Here is a 13,411-nt window from a genome sequence, read left to right on the forward strand (position 1 = left end):
TAAGTAATCTCTACACCCAGCATGAGGCTTGAACTCACAACCCTGAGATTAAGAGCTGCATGCTCCACCAATTGAGCTAGTCCAGTGCCCCTCATTAGGTTGTTCTTAACCCTTTTCTGAGCCCCAGTTCTCCCATTTGGGAAAGAACATAGCTGTAAGACAGCCTATGTTCTTTTCCTGTTTAATCACTCTGTGATTCTATGATTTACATATAGGAACTCAATAGACTTTATCAGACTACTGATCTCCCAAAACCCTCCATATAGAAACCATACGGTTTGCACTCACCATTGGTTAGGACCAGGCTTCAGTAAAATAGTGAAGAACTTACTCTTTTCTGTGATTTATGAGCAGTTCTCTTTTGTCTCAGACACTTCCCCACTACTATTCTTGATTTACCCTCTTTCAGTCACCATTTCCCAATGATTTACTTTGTGGCTCCTTCTACAAATCTCTGACAAGGCATTAACTGATAAGGAAAGTTTTATCTGATAAGGGCTGAGGGCAGATGCTTTATAGAGTTATATACAGTTTTTTGAGGAAGCATTTAACTAAAAGCATTATTTTTTATTTTTCAGGACTTTTTTCACTTGTAAAGAGAAAAATCAACACATAAATAATGTAGTTGAACAAATTTGCCATCAAAGACACACACACACACACACACACATACACACACACACCATTGGAGCCTCCTGCAATGACCCCCAATTCTTTAGCATGATTATCTAAATTAAAAACATAATTAATTGCCTACTGCAAAAGTACTAAAATGCTTTAAAAGGTAAAGTCATACCAGTGTACTGATATACAATGACATTGATATTTGAGAGCAGGCATAGTCCTGAAAACCTTCTCAAGTTCTAGTCCAGGGTCAGACAGCCATTTCTATCCTGCCTCACTATCAAGTTTCAGTCGATAGCAAATCACAACTTAGTTTTATAGTCTTATACATCTTCCCTGAAAGTGTGGTTTTTTTCCCCTTTAGCCTTAAATAGGCTAAATGACTTGTTTCTGTTCTTTGCATTCATACAGATATCAAAACATTTTCACATATTCCTTTTGGGATGCTGCAGTCTTAAATCAGAGCTATCAAGTCCTAGGGTGAGAAATAGTCAATATGAAATATTTCTTGTAAAAGATATGTGTTTAGTAGTTGATAGCATTAAACTTTGCTCTCTATAGACCAAATTCAAACAGATACAATCTTTGATTTCTACAATGAACGGTGTAAGAGAGATCTTGTTGATTCATACCTAAATGACTTGGAGCAATTTTAAATATTTGTCAGTTGAATGAATAAATATTTAGCACCCACAGTGAAAAGACAAATTATTCACCAATATCAGCATTTCTCAAAATAAGGTTGCTATCTTCAAGAAAAGTTTCTACAAAATTTTTACTTATGAGTTTTCAATTTAATCACAGCTTAGAAAACAATCTACCCAGAATGGTTAGAATTACAGACCAAGACCACTAAGTAGTGCTGAAGATGCAGAACAACTGAAATTCTTATGTGGTGCTGGTGAGAGTTAAAAGGGCACAATGGCAGTATCTACGAAGGCTTAATAAATTCACAGTCTATGCAGGCAACTCTACTCTCAGGTACTTACCCATACAACTCCCAGAAATGCAGACATTCAGGTTTCAAAATACACTCCCAAGAAATTAGCATCAGCAACGCTTATAATAGCCTCAAATTGGAATGAAGCAGGGCAAACCTAAGGCCAGGTATGAATCACAAGATTGAAACATGTTTCAAAAAACCATGCGGCACCAATATTAAATTTATGAATCACTCTGTATATTGTAAAACTTCATCACACAAGTTAGTCACACAAGAACGTTAGAAGAAGAAACTAATGAACCACTTGAAAGAGGATCTGGGAAGGAGGCATCAAATGCCAAGAGCGAGGCACAAGTGTGGCCCTGTGACAAGCATTGGCCGGGATTGTAGTCAGGTTGCCTTCTGGGCTGAGAGAGAGTGTCTGGCGGTCCAGCTGGAGCAGTATCTCCACACATACAGCATGGGTGGCCCCTCAGTCCGTGAGCTGCTGGCATCTTCTTCTTCCAGGGAGTCTGTATAGCTGGGTGTAATGGTGACTCCTGAGGGTCTTTGCCATGTCAGTTCGGTCCACTGGGTGTCACCAAAGTCTTTTTGCGGATGTTGGCAAACTACTCTAGCTTATCTACAGGGGCACTTTAAGTCCTATGTTGGAGGTTGACAAACTACTACAGAAGTTCACACTGGCCATATTTCCTTTGGGCATATTCTTAGTTTATTCTCTATATTCTGGGACTTCATATCACATACAGAGTATGTGGCATGGAAACAAACTAAATGCCCAGCAACAGTGAAATAAATTGTGCAACAGCCATATAATGGAACACTCCAAAGCAATGAACAAGAGTGAGCTACCACTAGATGATACAACACGGATGACTCTCACAGTAAGTTGAATAAAAAAGCCATATACTGTAAGATTCACTTATTAAAGGGTAAAACAAAGCAAGCAAACTAACTATAATCAGAGAACTGATTACCTTTTCAAAGGGTCTCTTGATTGGGAGAAAGTCCAAGGAAGACCTCTGGGGTGCTTATAGTACCCCATATCTTGATCTGGAGTTGCAGTTACCCCTGGGAAGAATGCTCCAACTGCCCAAGACTTGCCTGCGTAGACATTGTTCACCCACTATGTGATAGCAGATATGGAAGGTGCTCCACCCATATCCTTTTAGATCTCCCTTATAAGTCATGTGCTTCCTTATGAGTCCTTCAGCTTCTGTATGTTGCATTTTTGACAGCACACACCTGTAATCTTCAGTAGACTACCCTTCAGCCATACCTACATACAACTGGAGGTGCCAGGGAGCTTGTGTCTCTCAAAGGGCAGCCTGCTGACAGTGACTGACTGGCAAGGGAGTGAAAGCCCAGTTCCTTACCCGCAAGACAAGGTAAGCTCTGAAATGTAATATCCTCTGCATAGCTCCCTATAAGATGAGGCTGATGCTTGACCTAAAACTTCTCTCTTGCTTAACTTCTTTCCCTTCCTTTTTGGGCTTCCTGTATGCCTCTACTGGCTTTTCCTGGAAGTACTGCCTTAACAAATCTCTAGCTCACAAATTCTCATGTCAAAGTCATCCTCTGAGAATCAGACCTAATGAGAATCAGACCCCCCTCACCCCAGCAATGGTCATATTGGAAATCTAGTATCATGTGGAGTAGATTTCTTTCTCCTGCTACCTTTCCAAATATTTACCACTTTTTTTGTTGTTATTGCCTAGAGTTTATACCCTAGGCAGTTCCTTTTAGTGAACAAAGTTGTGAAATGTTACCATTAATTGAATGGGCACACAATCTGGGAGGCATGATTTATGATACATCTATCAGTGATTTGCATTTTAGTAAACCCAGTATGATTAGCAATAGAGTCATCTGACAAGTCCCTCAGCCACCAGGAGACCCTCCAGAGGCTGTGATTATAGAGGCAAGAAATGATGTTCAGGAAAGGTCCAAAGCACAAGCCTTGCCTGGAAAGGTGAGTTGAGTAGGGCAGGAGAGACAGATTCCTCAGGCTATAAACATCCATATCAGAATTTTGACCACTTGGCCACAGGAAGGGAAGAAAGAAGACCCAAAACAAACAATTTTGATCAAAAGATGATCCAACCTCATTCATGATTTTATGTAGGACTACCCCTGAAGTGATCAATGTTTATTAATTCTATATATAACCAATGGAATGAATGCATATTATTATTTATAAGTCATAATATACTATATACTATGATATTTTTAACTGATTGAGAATGGGGAAATTACTAACTGTCCCACATGAAACCCGGATGGCTTCATGAATTGAGTGAGATTTCAAGAGCTTGCTTAGTAAGAGTTAATACACTTATCCAATGGGAACATACATCAATACTACTTATTCCAGTAAAAACAGCTGATCAAAATCACGAGAGACTCTTGAATACTGAATACAAAATGACGGCTGAAAAGGAAGAAGGAAAGGGGATGGGGAGTGATGCTCATGGAGGAGGGCACTTGTGGGGAAGAGCACTGGGTGATGTATGGAAACCAACTTGACAATAAACTATTAATTAAAAAATTAAAAATAAAATAAAAGAGCTGATCAAATATTTTTTGCCCAAAATCCATCTTAAGGTTTAACAATATGAACAGCTGGTGGTATGAGCTTTAGAATAAATTATAGAGTGAGTCAATAAATATAAAGTTTTATAGCATTTTAGATAGAAATCTTTAAAATAGTATATTTTAAATCTGTATCTCTCAATTTCACTTTACTTGTATCTAAAATAATCTTCAATTGACCTTTTTAAACAGCTTGTGCAAAAAAATAAAGGTGTTAAATATTGCAGGATTGCCTTAATTGGAGTCCATGGTAATAAAAATTACCAAAAGAAACTGACAGTGAGATGAATAAAACAAAAACTGCATATAATATAAATATGGCATAGACAAAGGCTAAACCGAACCATGCCAACAGTTCAGTAGTGTTTCTCTCTGTATGCTAAAATGATTAAGGATCGATTCATTTCCTTCGTCATGAAAAGTATTATTTATGAAAAAGATTATAAGATCCTCTCTCCAAATCAAATTTCCCTCAAATAATGGCTTAGTTATTTGATGAATGTCACCTGATTATGGGCATGTTATATGACAGTATATTATTAAAAAGTCTTGTGTAAATTAAGTAGATTCACTTTGATCTCTTTCAATTCCATATACTGCCTAGGAAACATTCTAATATAAAGGAGTGTTGCAGACCAAAATAGAACCGTTGGTAGTGGTGAGATTAACCAATCAGATATTTTTCTAACATCTGTTTCCTTAATGGACAAATACTGAAAAGGAAAGGATAAATACATCAGGACATACACACATGACCTTTACCTGGTGGTAAAGAAACTATATTTGTGCAGGCTCCCTTAAGCAATTGCTCAATGACTCCCTTGCAGGTTATAAATGTCAACCAATTTGAAGGTATGGAAAAGGAGAGAGAAAAATGGAACAAATTTCAGAGAAGAGGCACAGCTGATGAGAACAGGATTCTTATCAAGGGAGTTTTTAAATATCAAGTTTCCATCACATTGAAAGGAATCAGCTGTGAATCTGTGACACAGTTTATTTCGTACTTGGCATTTCCTATGAGTCACACCTTTCATCTGAGCATCTTAGAATATTTTATAAACATAAAACCTCAACAACATCTGCATTATTTGCTTTATTTTATAAATGGATAATAAGTCATCAAAGAGCTTGTAAAGTTGACAAAGGTCACCTAGAATGAAATTGATTCCATATCAACACTTCCCTCCATCATGGTCTCTATTAGGATTTGAGAACTCCACAGCTTCCACATTCTATAACATGAAAGCTATGTCTTTAACCTTTTAGAAGTAATTTTTAAGGAGATGTCTCTAGAAAAAAACTTCTCTGTGTATCCATATACATAGATAAATAACATCTATAATATAGATACAAATATATACATAGAAAGGATTCACAATCAGTAAAGTAGCAGTAAACTGATAACAGGCAGAGAAATTAGAGAATTGCTTCCTGACCATGGATGTCTGCCTTTGTTTACAGAACTGACAAGAAAATGAGAAGATCTGTAGGCAAAAAAAAGAAAGATGAAATGTTTGGTGTTTGTTTATTTATTTATTATTACTTATACTTATTTACTTGTTTATTTACTTATTATACACACACACACACACACACACACACAGTGGAATATTATTGAGCCATTAAAAAGAATGAGATCTTGCCATTTTCAAAAACATAGATAGAACTAGAGAATATAATACTAAAGAAAATAAGTCAGAGAAAGATACCATATGATGCAATTCATATGTGGAATTTAAGGAACAAAACGCATTAACAAAGGAAAAAGAATAAAGAGATAAACCCAAAAACAGACTCTTAACTACAGAGAACAAACTGATGGTTACCAGGGGGAGGCAGGTCGGGGGATGAGTGCTCGAGACAAGCACTGAGTAGTGTAGAGAACTGTTGAATCATTATATTGTGCACCTGAAGTAAATGTTAACTGTGTTCACTATACTGGAATTAAACAGAAAAAGAAAGAAATACCTAACAGTTCTATTTATTAAGTAGTTATGATGAACACTGTAATAATAGTAGTTGGCGTGATGTCCCAACAGATGGCACCAGGCTCTTCCCTGACAATTTAAACTCTCGTGAGGCTTCTGAGAGTTCCTTGTGAATGACCGCTGGGCACCTGGGCTCCAATTGGGACCCAAGGCTCTAGATCATCTGTGAACCAGGTGGAGTGAACAGCGGAGCTGGCATTGGAGGAATTCGAGAATAGGTGAAAGAAACTCCGTGGAGTTCTCATTCTCTCATTGTAGGAATTCCAGAAAGTTCCCTCGTTGTAATAAAAATGCTTACTGCTACCCTTTAAGCTTAACTACTGCTGTGCTCTCCCTAGTAGAGAAGGCAACAGCTGGTCTCTCCTACCCAGTACATACAGCCTATTGCTGTGTAGGGTTCAGCTATTTCCTCTTTTGGACAAAACCCTCCAAAATTATAAACCTTCTAAGTTGGTTTGCTTTACTCAACGTTTTACTTTTGCGTTGTCTATGACTCATTCTCCAACCCACATAACCTTACTACCTATACAAATAAAATCAGTCTCTATTTGTATCTGAATCACACAAAAAGAACTAAACATATTTTTGTAAATACTAGAACTTTGTTTGGTTCAGCCAGGTTTAAAATATAAGCATAAATGCAATTTGTAGGCCTCTGGCCCAGCAATGAGCTTCGATAGCACATGTTTGCTCTCTAGTTGGATGAGAGGTGCTAGATGCAGTATGATGCCCTGGACACAGGGAATGGTGGTTTAAAAAAAATCTTTTTTGATGTTTATTTATTTTTGTGAGAGGCAGAGAGACAGAGTTCAAGTGGGGGAGGGGCAGATAGAGAAGGAGACAGAATCCAAAGCAGGCTCCAGGCTCTGAGCTGTCAGCACAGAGCCCAACACAGGGCTGGAACTCATAAACCACAAGACCATGTCCTGAGATGAAGCCAGACGCTTAACTGACTGAGCCACCCAGGCACCCCTAGGAAATGGTTTTAAGTGAAACTGCAGGTGAGCAGTCACAAGAGTGGGATGTGTAAACTGCAAGCATAGATTGGTGATGGAATGGTTCCCCACACAGGCAACCCTGGGAAGCATGTCTTTGGGAGAAGAGCAGCAGGGATTTTCTTTACCTGGTGATTGGTGATTCTCCTAAGCCACACTAAGAATGGCAGAGAGTTTTGTAAAAAATTTTTTAATGTTTTATTTATTTTTGATACAGAGAGAGACAGAACATGAGAGGGGAGGGGGCAGAGAAAGCCAGAGACACAGAACCAGAAGCAGGCTCCAGGCTCTAGCTAGCTGTCAGCACAGAGCCTAATGCAGGGCTCGAACCCACGAACGTGAGATCTGACCTGAGCCGAAGTCGGAGGCTTAACCAACTGAGCCACCCAGGCACCCCTGGCAGAGAGTTTTGAATTAGGCTTTGGTGAGGACAGAATACTCTGTTGAGAGTGAAATACAATCACCTTTTCAAAAAGAACTATAGAAAAAGTGGCTCTTGAGTGCCAGGCACCATGTAGGTTGAGTGGAAGATCCAGCCCCATGGTGGAGGATGGAAGGGGAAAGGACGTCTCACCTACCAGAGTTGGGCCTAGAGGTTCAGAACAACAGGAGGTACCTCGCCACAACTCAGAGGAAATGGAGGAGATATCAGGCAATTTCACTTTCCTGTCTGACCTCAATTTACTCTTTTTTAAATGAGGGGGTTGGAATTCATGATCTCTAAGCCCTAAGTTTCTGATTCTGGCACCACATGAAGTTCACTTCAAAGTCAGTGAAAGATTTGCAGCAACATAAATAGACCTCAGGGTATAAACACTATGTTATCCAAAGGGAAAATAAAGATGACAAACTACATGCTTTAAAATAAACTCACTGTGGTTTTTAATTCTCAATTCCAACCTTGAGTTTTATGAGTATTGATTTCCTAAGAAAAGAAAGCCTACAACTGCTACCTTCCTTAAGTACCTTTCTCTTCATTGTAAGTAGAGCCATTAAAAGTTTTCAGGCCCAATTATACATAACTTTCAGTTTAAATGTCCTTCTTACCGTCACCAAAAGGACCTTTCTTATGTAACTAAAACAAACAGTTTGATTTTGTACACAGAAAGTCAAGCTTGACATTTATTGGGCATTTACAAGAAAACAATACCTTATTTTGTCTGGGGGAAAAAAAAAGCCATCTCAACTGTTACATACTTCAAACATTGACATGACATGTCACTGACAACCCAATGGGGTGAGCACACTAAGGGACCTAGACCTAAGACATTTGTGATTTACTGAAGGTCACACAGTTATTTTATGGATCTGCCTCATTTTCATGTTATGTATCCCTCACAGTAGACCTATAGAAATTTCCTGGCTCTAAAGACAAGGAAATTGAGTTTCAGAAATACTATGTTCTTGCAATAGTACTGGATCCAAAACTAGATCTACCTATCTCATAATCTCTTGCAGTTTTCCCCTGTACCTTGTAAGATTCTAGCATATAGTCCCTACTTTCCAAATTGGACATTCTCACATGATCAAATGGGAAGAATATCTTCATTTGCTGGAATGAGAGAGGCAGTTATAGGGAAGGAAAAGTGATGTTAAAGAACTGCCACATCACTCTAAAATGTTTTCAGACTTACTTTACCCTCAGCCCTTCCAGACCTTCTAGAGTGCCACAGGTCAGGGATACACCCTTACCAGCCTCTACTTCTCCGTTTCTTCCTCTCTCAGAACTTTTTTCTTGTCTCTGCTTACTGAAAAACTGATCATCCTTTAAAGTCCACTTCATGAGTCATCCCCCTTCCATAGGGCTCTTTGAATCTCAGTCTCCCCAATTACAGAGGGGAGAAAAAAATACCACTGAGATGATAATATCCACCTGGCAGCATCATTAAAATGATTATATGACACCTCAGTCAGTAATAAAATGTAAAAAGAAAATGTTCTATTTCTCACTGTGAAAAATAAAACTTTAGTATGCCTGTCCATAGTTTTTATACTCACTCTTAGATAATGTTTTGACATTGAAAGTTCCAGTCTAGTCTAATTATTACAAAACTGGCATCCAGTTCAATTAAGAAATAAAACATCTATACTCTTATTCAGTGTCAAGCTTTTCTCATTCTTCGGAGCAAGCTGAGGTGATGGTATGATTGGCTTATTTCTCCTCTGCCTTCTCTCTCACTGTGCAAGCCACAGTTCTGATCTCTCCAAAGTCAGCCTAGGAAGAGAGGGACTACATGCCTGGTGTAATGCAGTCTAACCTCAGTGCCCTCTGGACTATAGAAGCATTGCTGAGTTTTCCTCTGATGGACATTTTTGTTCTTTGGACATTCTCACTCAAGATCACCAATGAAATTCCCTTGCCCTTGACATGCCCTCCTCTGAGTAGCTCTGCTCTGAGCATTCGGCAACTTACCATTTTTTTAATGTATCATAACCCACTTAGGTGTCCTTTCAGAAGGAGTTCTCTTTTAAGATGACCCGGGCCAGCTCACTTTTGGAAAGTGTCTCATTTTGTGCTCACAAGCCAATTTGAGTGGAAGTGCATACTATCCCAGTGGATTTGCTGTTCATGTCTTGACTTCAGACTTCTCAGACTTAAGTCAAACACCATTGTCTATCTCCCTCAGTCTCCAGGACACAGATACCAATATCTCCTCAGAGTCTTCACTCATTGACTTGTTATAAAAGGAAAGCATCCTATTCTTATGAGGAGGTAGCAGAGAATATCATACCAAGTTCACACAGGACATCTCTCCAATCAGCTTTTTTCTCTTATCAGCTGCAGTACATGATCAGGGTGGCAGGAGCATCTCATTATTCCTCAGTATATTACACACGGGTGGTCCAGCGCTTCACTTTAGTATCTGGGGCATTAGGTTAGGGGAGGGAATTATCCTTTGGAATCTGTTACATTGTTCTTTGATTTGGGGTTCCATTTTAACAATGTGTTACAGAGATAGTAGGCTGAGGCAGTAACTGGACCATGCATGTGAAGGTCATCAAGAACCAAGGAAGCTTTTCTCTAGTGTCAAACCTTAACTCTGCTTCTCCCTGCTCAGCATCTCTCTAAACTGTCTTTGTTTCTCTGTGCATATAAAACAAACAAACAGCAACAACAACAACAAAAAAACAGCTACCCCACAGATTCCAATGTTTTATGTATGCTCCCACAGACCAGCAGAGAGACTAACTAGTTTGAGTCTCACTTCAAAATTCCTAGAGAAAAAAGATAATTGATCTAGTCTGGACCAGGAGTCTGTCCTGATCCAATCATCATTGTCCAACAAACAGATTATCAGAGACTCTCCCTGAAGGCAGGAAATTCACAAAGAAGGTAGGTAATAAGCTGGGTGACACTCTCCAACAGTGTTAGAAATACATGTATTACCTGGCATGAGACCTAGCATAAGTGAATATTTAGCATGTTTTTCCTCCCCTTTCAAGACATTTATTCTCTTCTGAGGAAAGATATGCTAGGCATTGTGGTTACTTTTCCAACATTATTCTCCCCTTTCCTTAATCACTAGCTAACTTTCATTCAGATATTTTCACCTCCCCTGGGCATCTCACACTCGCAGTGGGAAGAGTGACTGAAGCTTAAACTAACTGAACACAACAGTTCCTCTCCTGGTCACAGTTATTTGTTCCAGAATGACTCCTCTGGGGCTGACCAAATCAAGGGACAGGTTTTCTGATGGTATCGAGAGAAAAAGTGTCCTCCCTGTCTTAAGCAGAACATTCTTGGAAATGATCCCTTCTATCTCCATAGATGTGCCTAGAGAACCATATCCCCAAGGATGTTAACACAACCATCTTGTGACCATGAAGTCGAACCAAGCTTAAGAAGAAGCTGAACATGCATGAGACACAGGGGAGATAAAAAGAAGCTGAACCTTGAAGACGTGACTGAGCAGCATACAAACCAACCCTGAAGCCAACTTATATGTCAATTATATGAGCCAAAAATCCTATCATTTTGATCAACTTGGATTGATTCCAGAAAGATCTAATTTGTATATTCACTTGAAAGTCTAACATGTCAGGACAAACTGTCAGTAAGTGTATTTGCAGACACTTCTTTTTTTTAATGTTTATTTATTGAAAGAGAAAGAGCAGACAGAGGGAGAGAAAAAATCCCAAGCAGGCTCTGCACTGTCAGCAGAGCCCAACATGTGGCTTGATCTTATGAACCGCGAGATCATGACCTGAGCCAAAATCAAGAATCAGACAGTTATCCAACTGAGCCACCGAGGTGCCCCTATTTCCAAACAATTCTTAAATTCTTCAATGTCCCTAAGGGTACATTGTAAAAGGACTCTAGATAAAAGAACCCAAGAATTAAATTCCTCCAAAATGACGATAAAAGCAATCTTAAAACTTAGTCAATCTAGCACAAAACTCAGGGAAAGGAATTGGAAGATGTTTGAATTGAATCATAGGAAACTGGCTGATTTTGTATTAAAAGATTATATTTCCAGGTGACCTTATGGGATTCCATATGGGTTGTCCTCTAACTCTGCCAATGAAGGATATTCTTCTAAATCTCTCAAGAAATTAAAGAGGATATCAAGAAATATGTCACACCTACTAATACAAAAGGACCTGGGGAGAAAAGTGTACTATACATAGAAACTACATACAATAATAATATTGCTAGAGAAAGTGCAATTTCTATCATGATTAGTAGTCTCATCTAAGGAAGCACCTGCAACCTAAACCCAGGACCAAGAGGAGGCAGGGAGACTTCAGCAAACCCTGTATCATACCCCAAGGTAAGAAGTAGATAATGTGAGACAGGTAGCAATACTGAGACCAGTGTGGGAGCCTTGAATGTACTACCTACCCATAAGAACTCTATACCAGAAAACCCTGCCAGAGAAGAGAAGTTAATCATAGGAGTTCTAGCAATACCAAGGGATTCAGAGAGGTAAGAGAAGTAGCTTAGAAAAGAATACTGCTTTTTTTTTTTTAAACCATTGTTTATTGTTTGAAAGAGAGAGTGGTAGAGGAAGAGGGAGAGAGAGAATCTTAAGCAGACTTCACTCCCCAGAACTGGTTCTCATGACCTTGAGATCATGACTTGAACTGAAATCAGGAATTGAATGCTTAACTGACTGAGCCACACAGGCACCCCTCTTCTCAATTATTTTTTTATGCATGGGTAGGAAATCTGTTATTATATTTGTGTAATTAAATAATATTTTGAAATACATTACTATGCTTTTCTTTTAGGCACTTCCTTCTTTGTTGTTGTTGTTGTTATTTTTTTAACATTTATTTATTTTTGAGAGACAGAACATGAGCAGGAGAGGGACAGAGAGAAGGGGAGACACAGAATCCAAAGCAGGCTCCAGGCTCTGAGCTGTCAGCACAGAGAACTCAATGTGGGGCTTGAACTCACAAACTGCGAGATCATGACCTGAGCTGAAGTTGGACGCTTAACCAGCTGAGCCACCCAGGTGCCCCATTGCTGTTATTGTTTAATCTTATCCCTATTAACTAGGGCTATTCATTACCTTTAAGAGGATTGAGGTTGTTATAATTGAAAAGGAAAAAGAGTCAATAATCAGAGTTTGGCTTTTGGGTTTCAGAATTCAGTTTCCTAAATTAATTTCAGTAAGGATAGTCTTGAATTTGGTTTTCAATTTCAAGAGGCAAGCAAGAGATTGAGATAAAGTTTTTGTATTTGTTTTTGTTTTAATGTGGATTTCTTGTTTGCTTTTAACTGTACAGTCTTTCCTTTAAATGTTAAGAAACAAATTCTGGAATGCTGAGAAAAACATTTTTATCTGAAAACCTTTAAATGAAAAAAATATGGGAGGTGTCAGGAAGGCAATTTTCTAGCCCAAAGAAAGGAAACAAAAGAATAACAAAACCTCCCTTAGGTGTGGTATCTTAAACTGCTTGGGCTGCTGTAACAAAAGATCACAGACTGGGCAGCTAAACAATAAAAATTTGTTTCCCACAGTTCTGGGGGTGGTAAGTCCAAGATCAAGGTGCCAGTCTATTGATTTCCTGGTGAGGATCCTCCTGGCTTGTAAATTGTCACCTTCCCTCTCTGTCCTTACTGGCAAAGAAAACAAGCATGTGGGTGTCTCCTTTTATAAAAACACTAATCCTATTGGATGAGGGCTTTACTCTTATGGCCTCCTTCAACCTTAATTACTTCCTTACTCCAGATGCAGCCAGTCTGGGGGTTAGGGCTTTGACATCTGAATTGGGGGGTTGGGGGCACAATTCAGTCCAGAGCATGTGGAAAGTATCCTCAG

At 39.0% G+C, this 13,411-nt stretch overlaps 1 long non-coding RNA gene across 1 annotated transcript in view; it reads left to right on the plus strand.

Annotated features, from left to right (window-relative positions):
• The window catches only part of LOC115287651, a 129,948-nt gene that overhangs the window by 60,880 nt on the left and 55,657 nt on the right, over positions 1 to 13,411 (plus strand). Inside the window, exon 2 of the long non-coding RNA XR_003906578.1 lies at positions 2,806 to 2,955. This is a non-coding gene — a long non-coding RNA (uncharacterized LOC115287651). The remainder of the gene's footprint in view (positions 1 to 2,805; positions 2,956 to 13,411) is intronic.

Source organism: Suricata suricatta, chromosome 3, assembly GCF_006229205.1.
Source record: "Suricata suricatta isolate VVHF042 chromosome 3, meerkat_22Aug2017_6uvM2_HiC, whole genome shotgun sequence".
Taxonomy (NCBI): Eukaryota; Metazoa; Chordata; class Mammalia; order Carnivora; family Herpestidae; genus Suricata; species Suricata suricatta.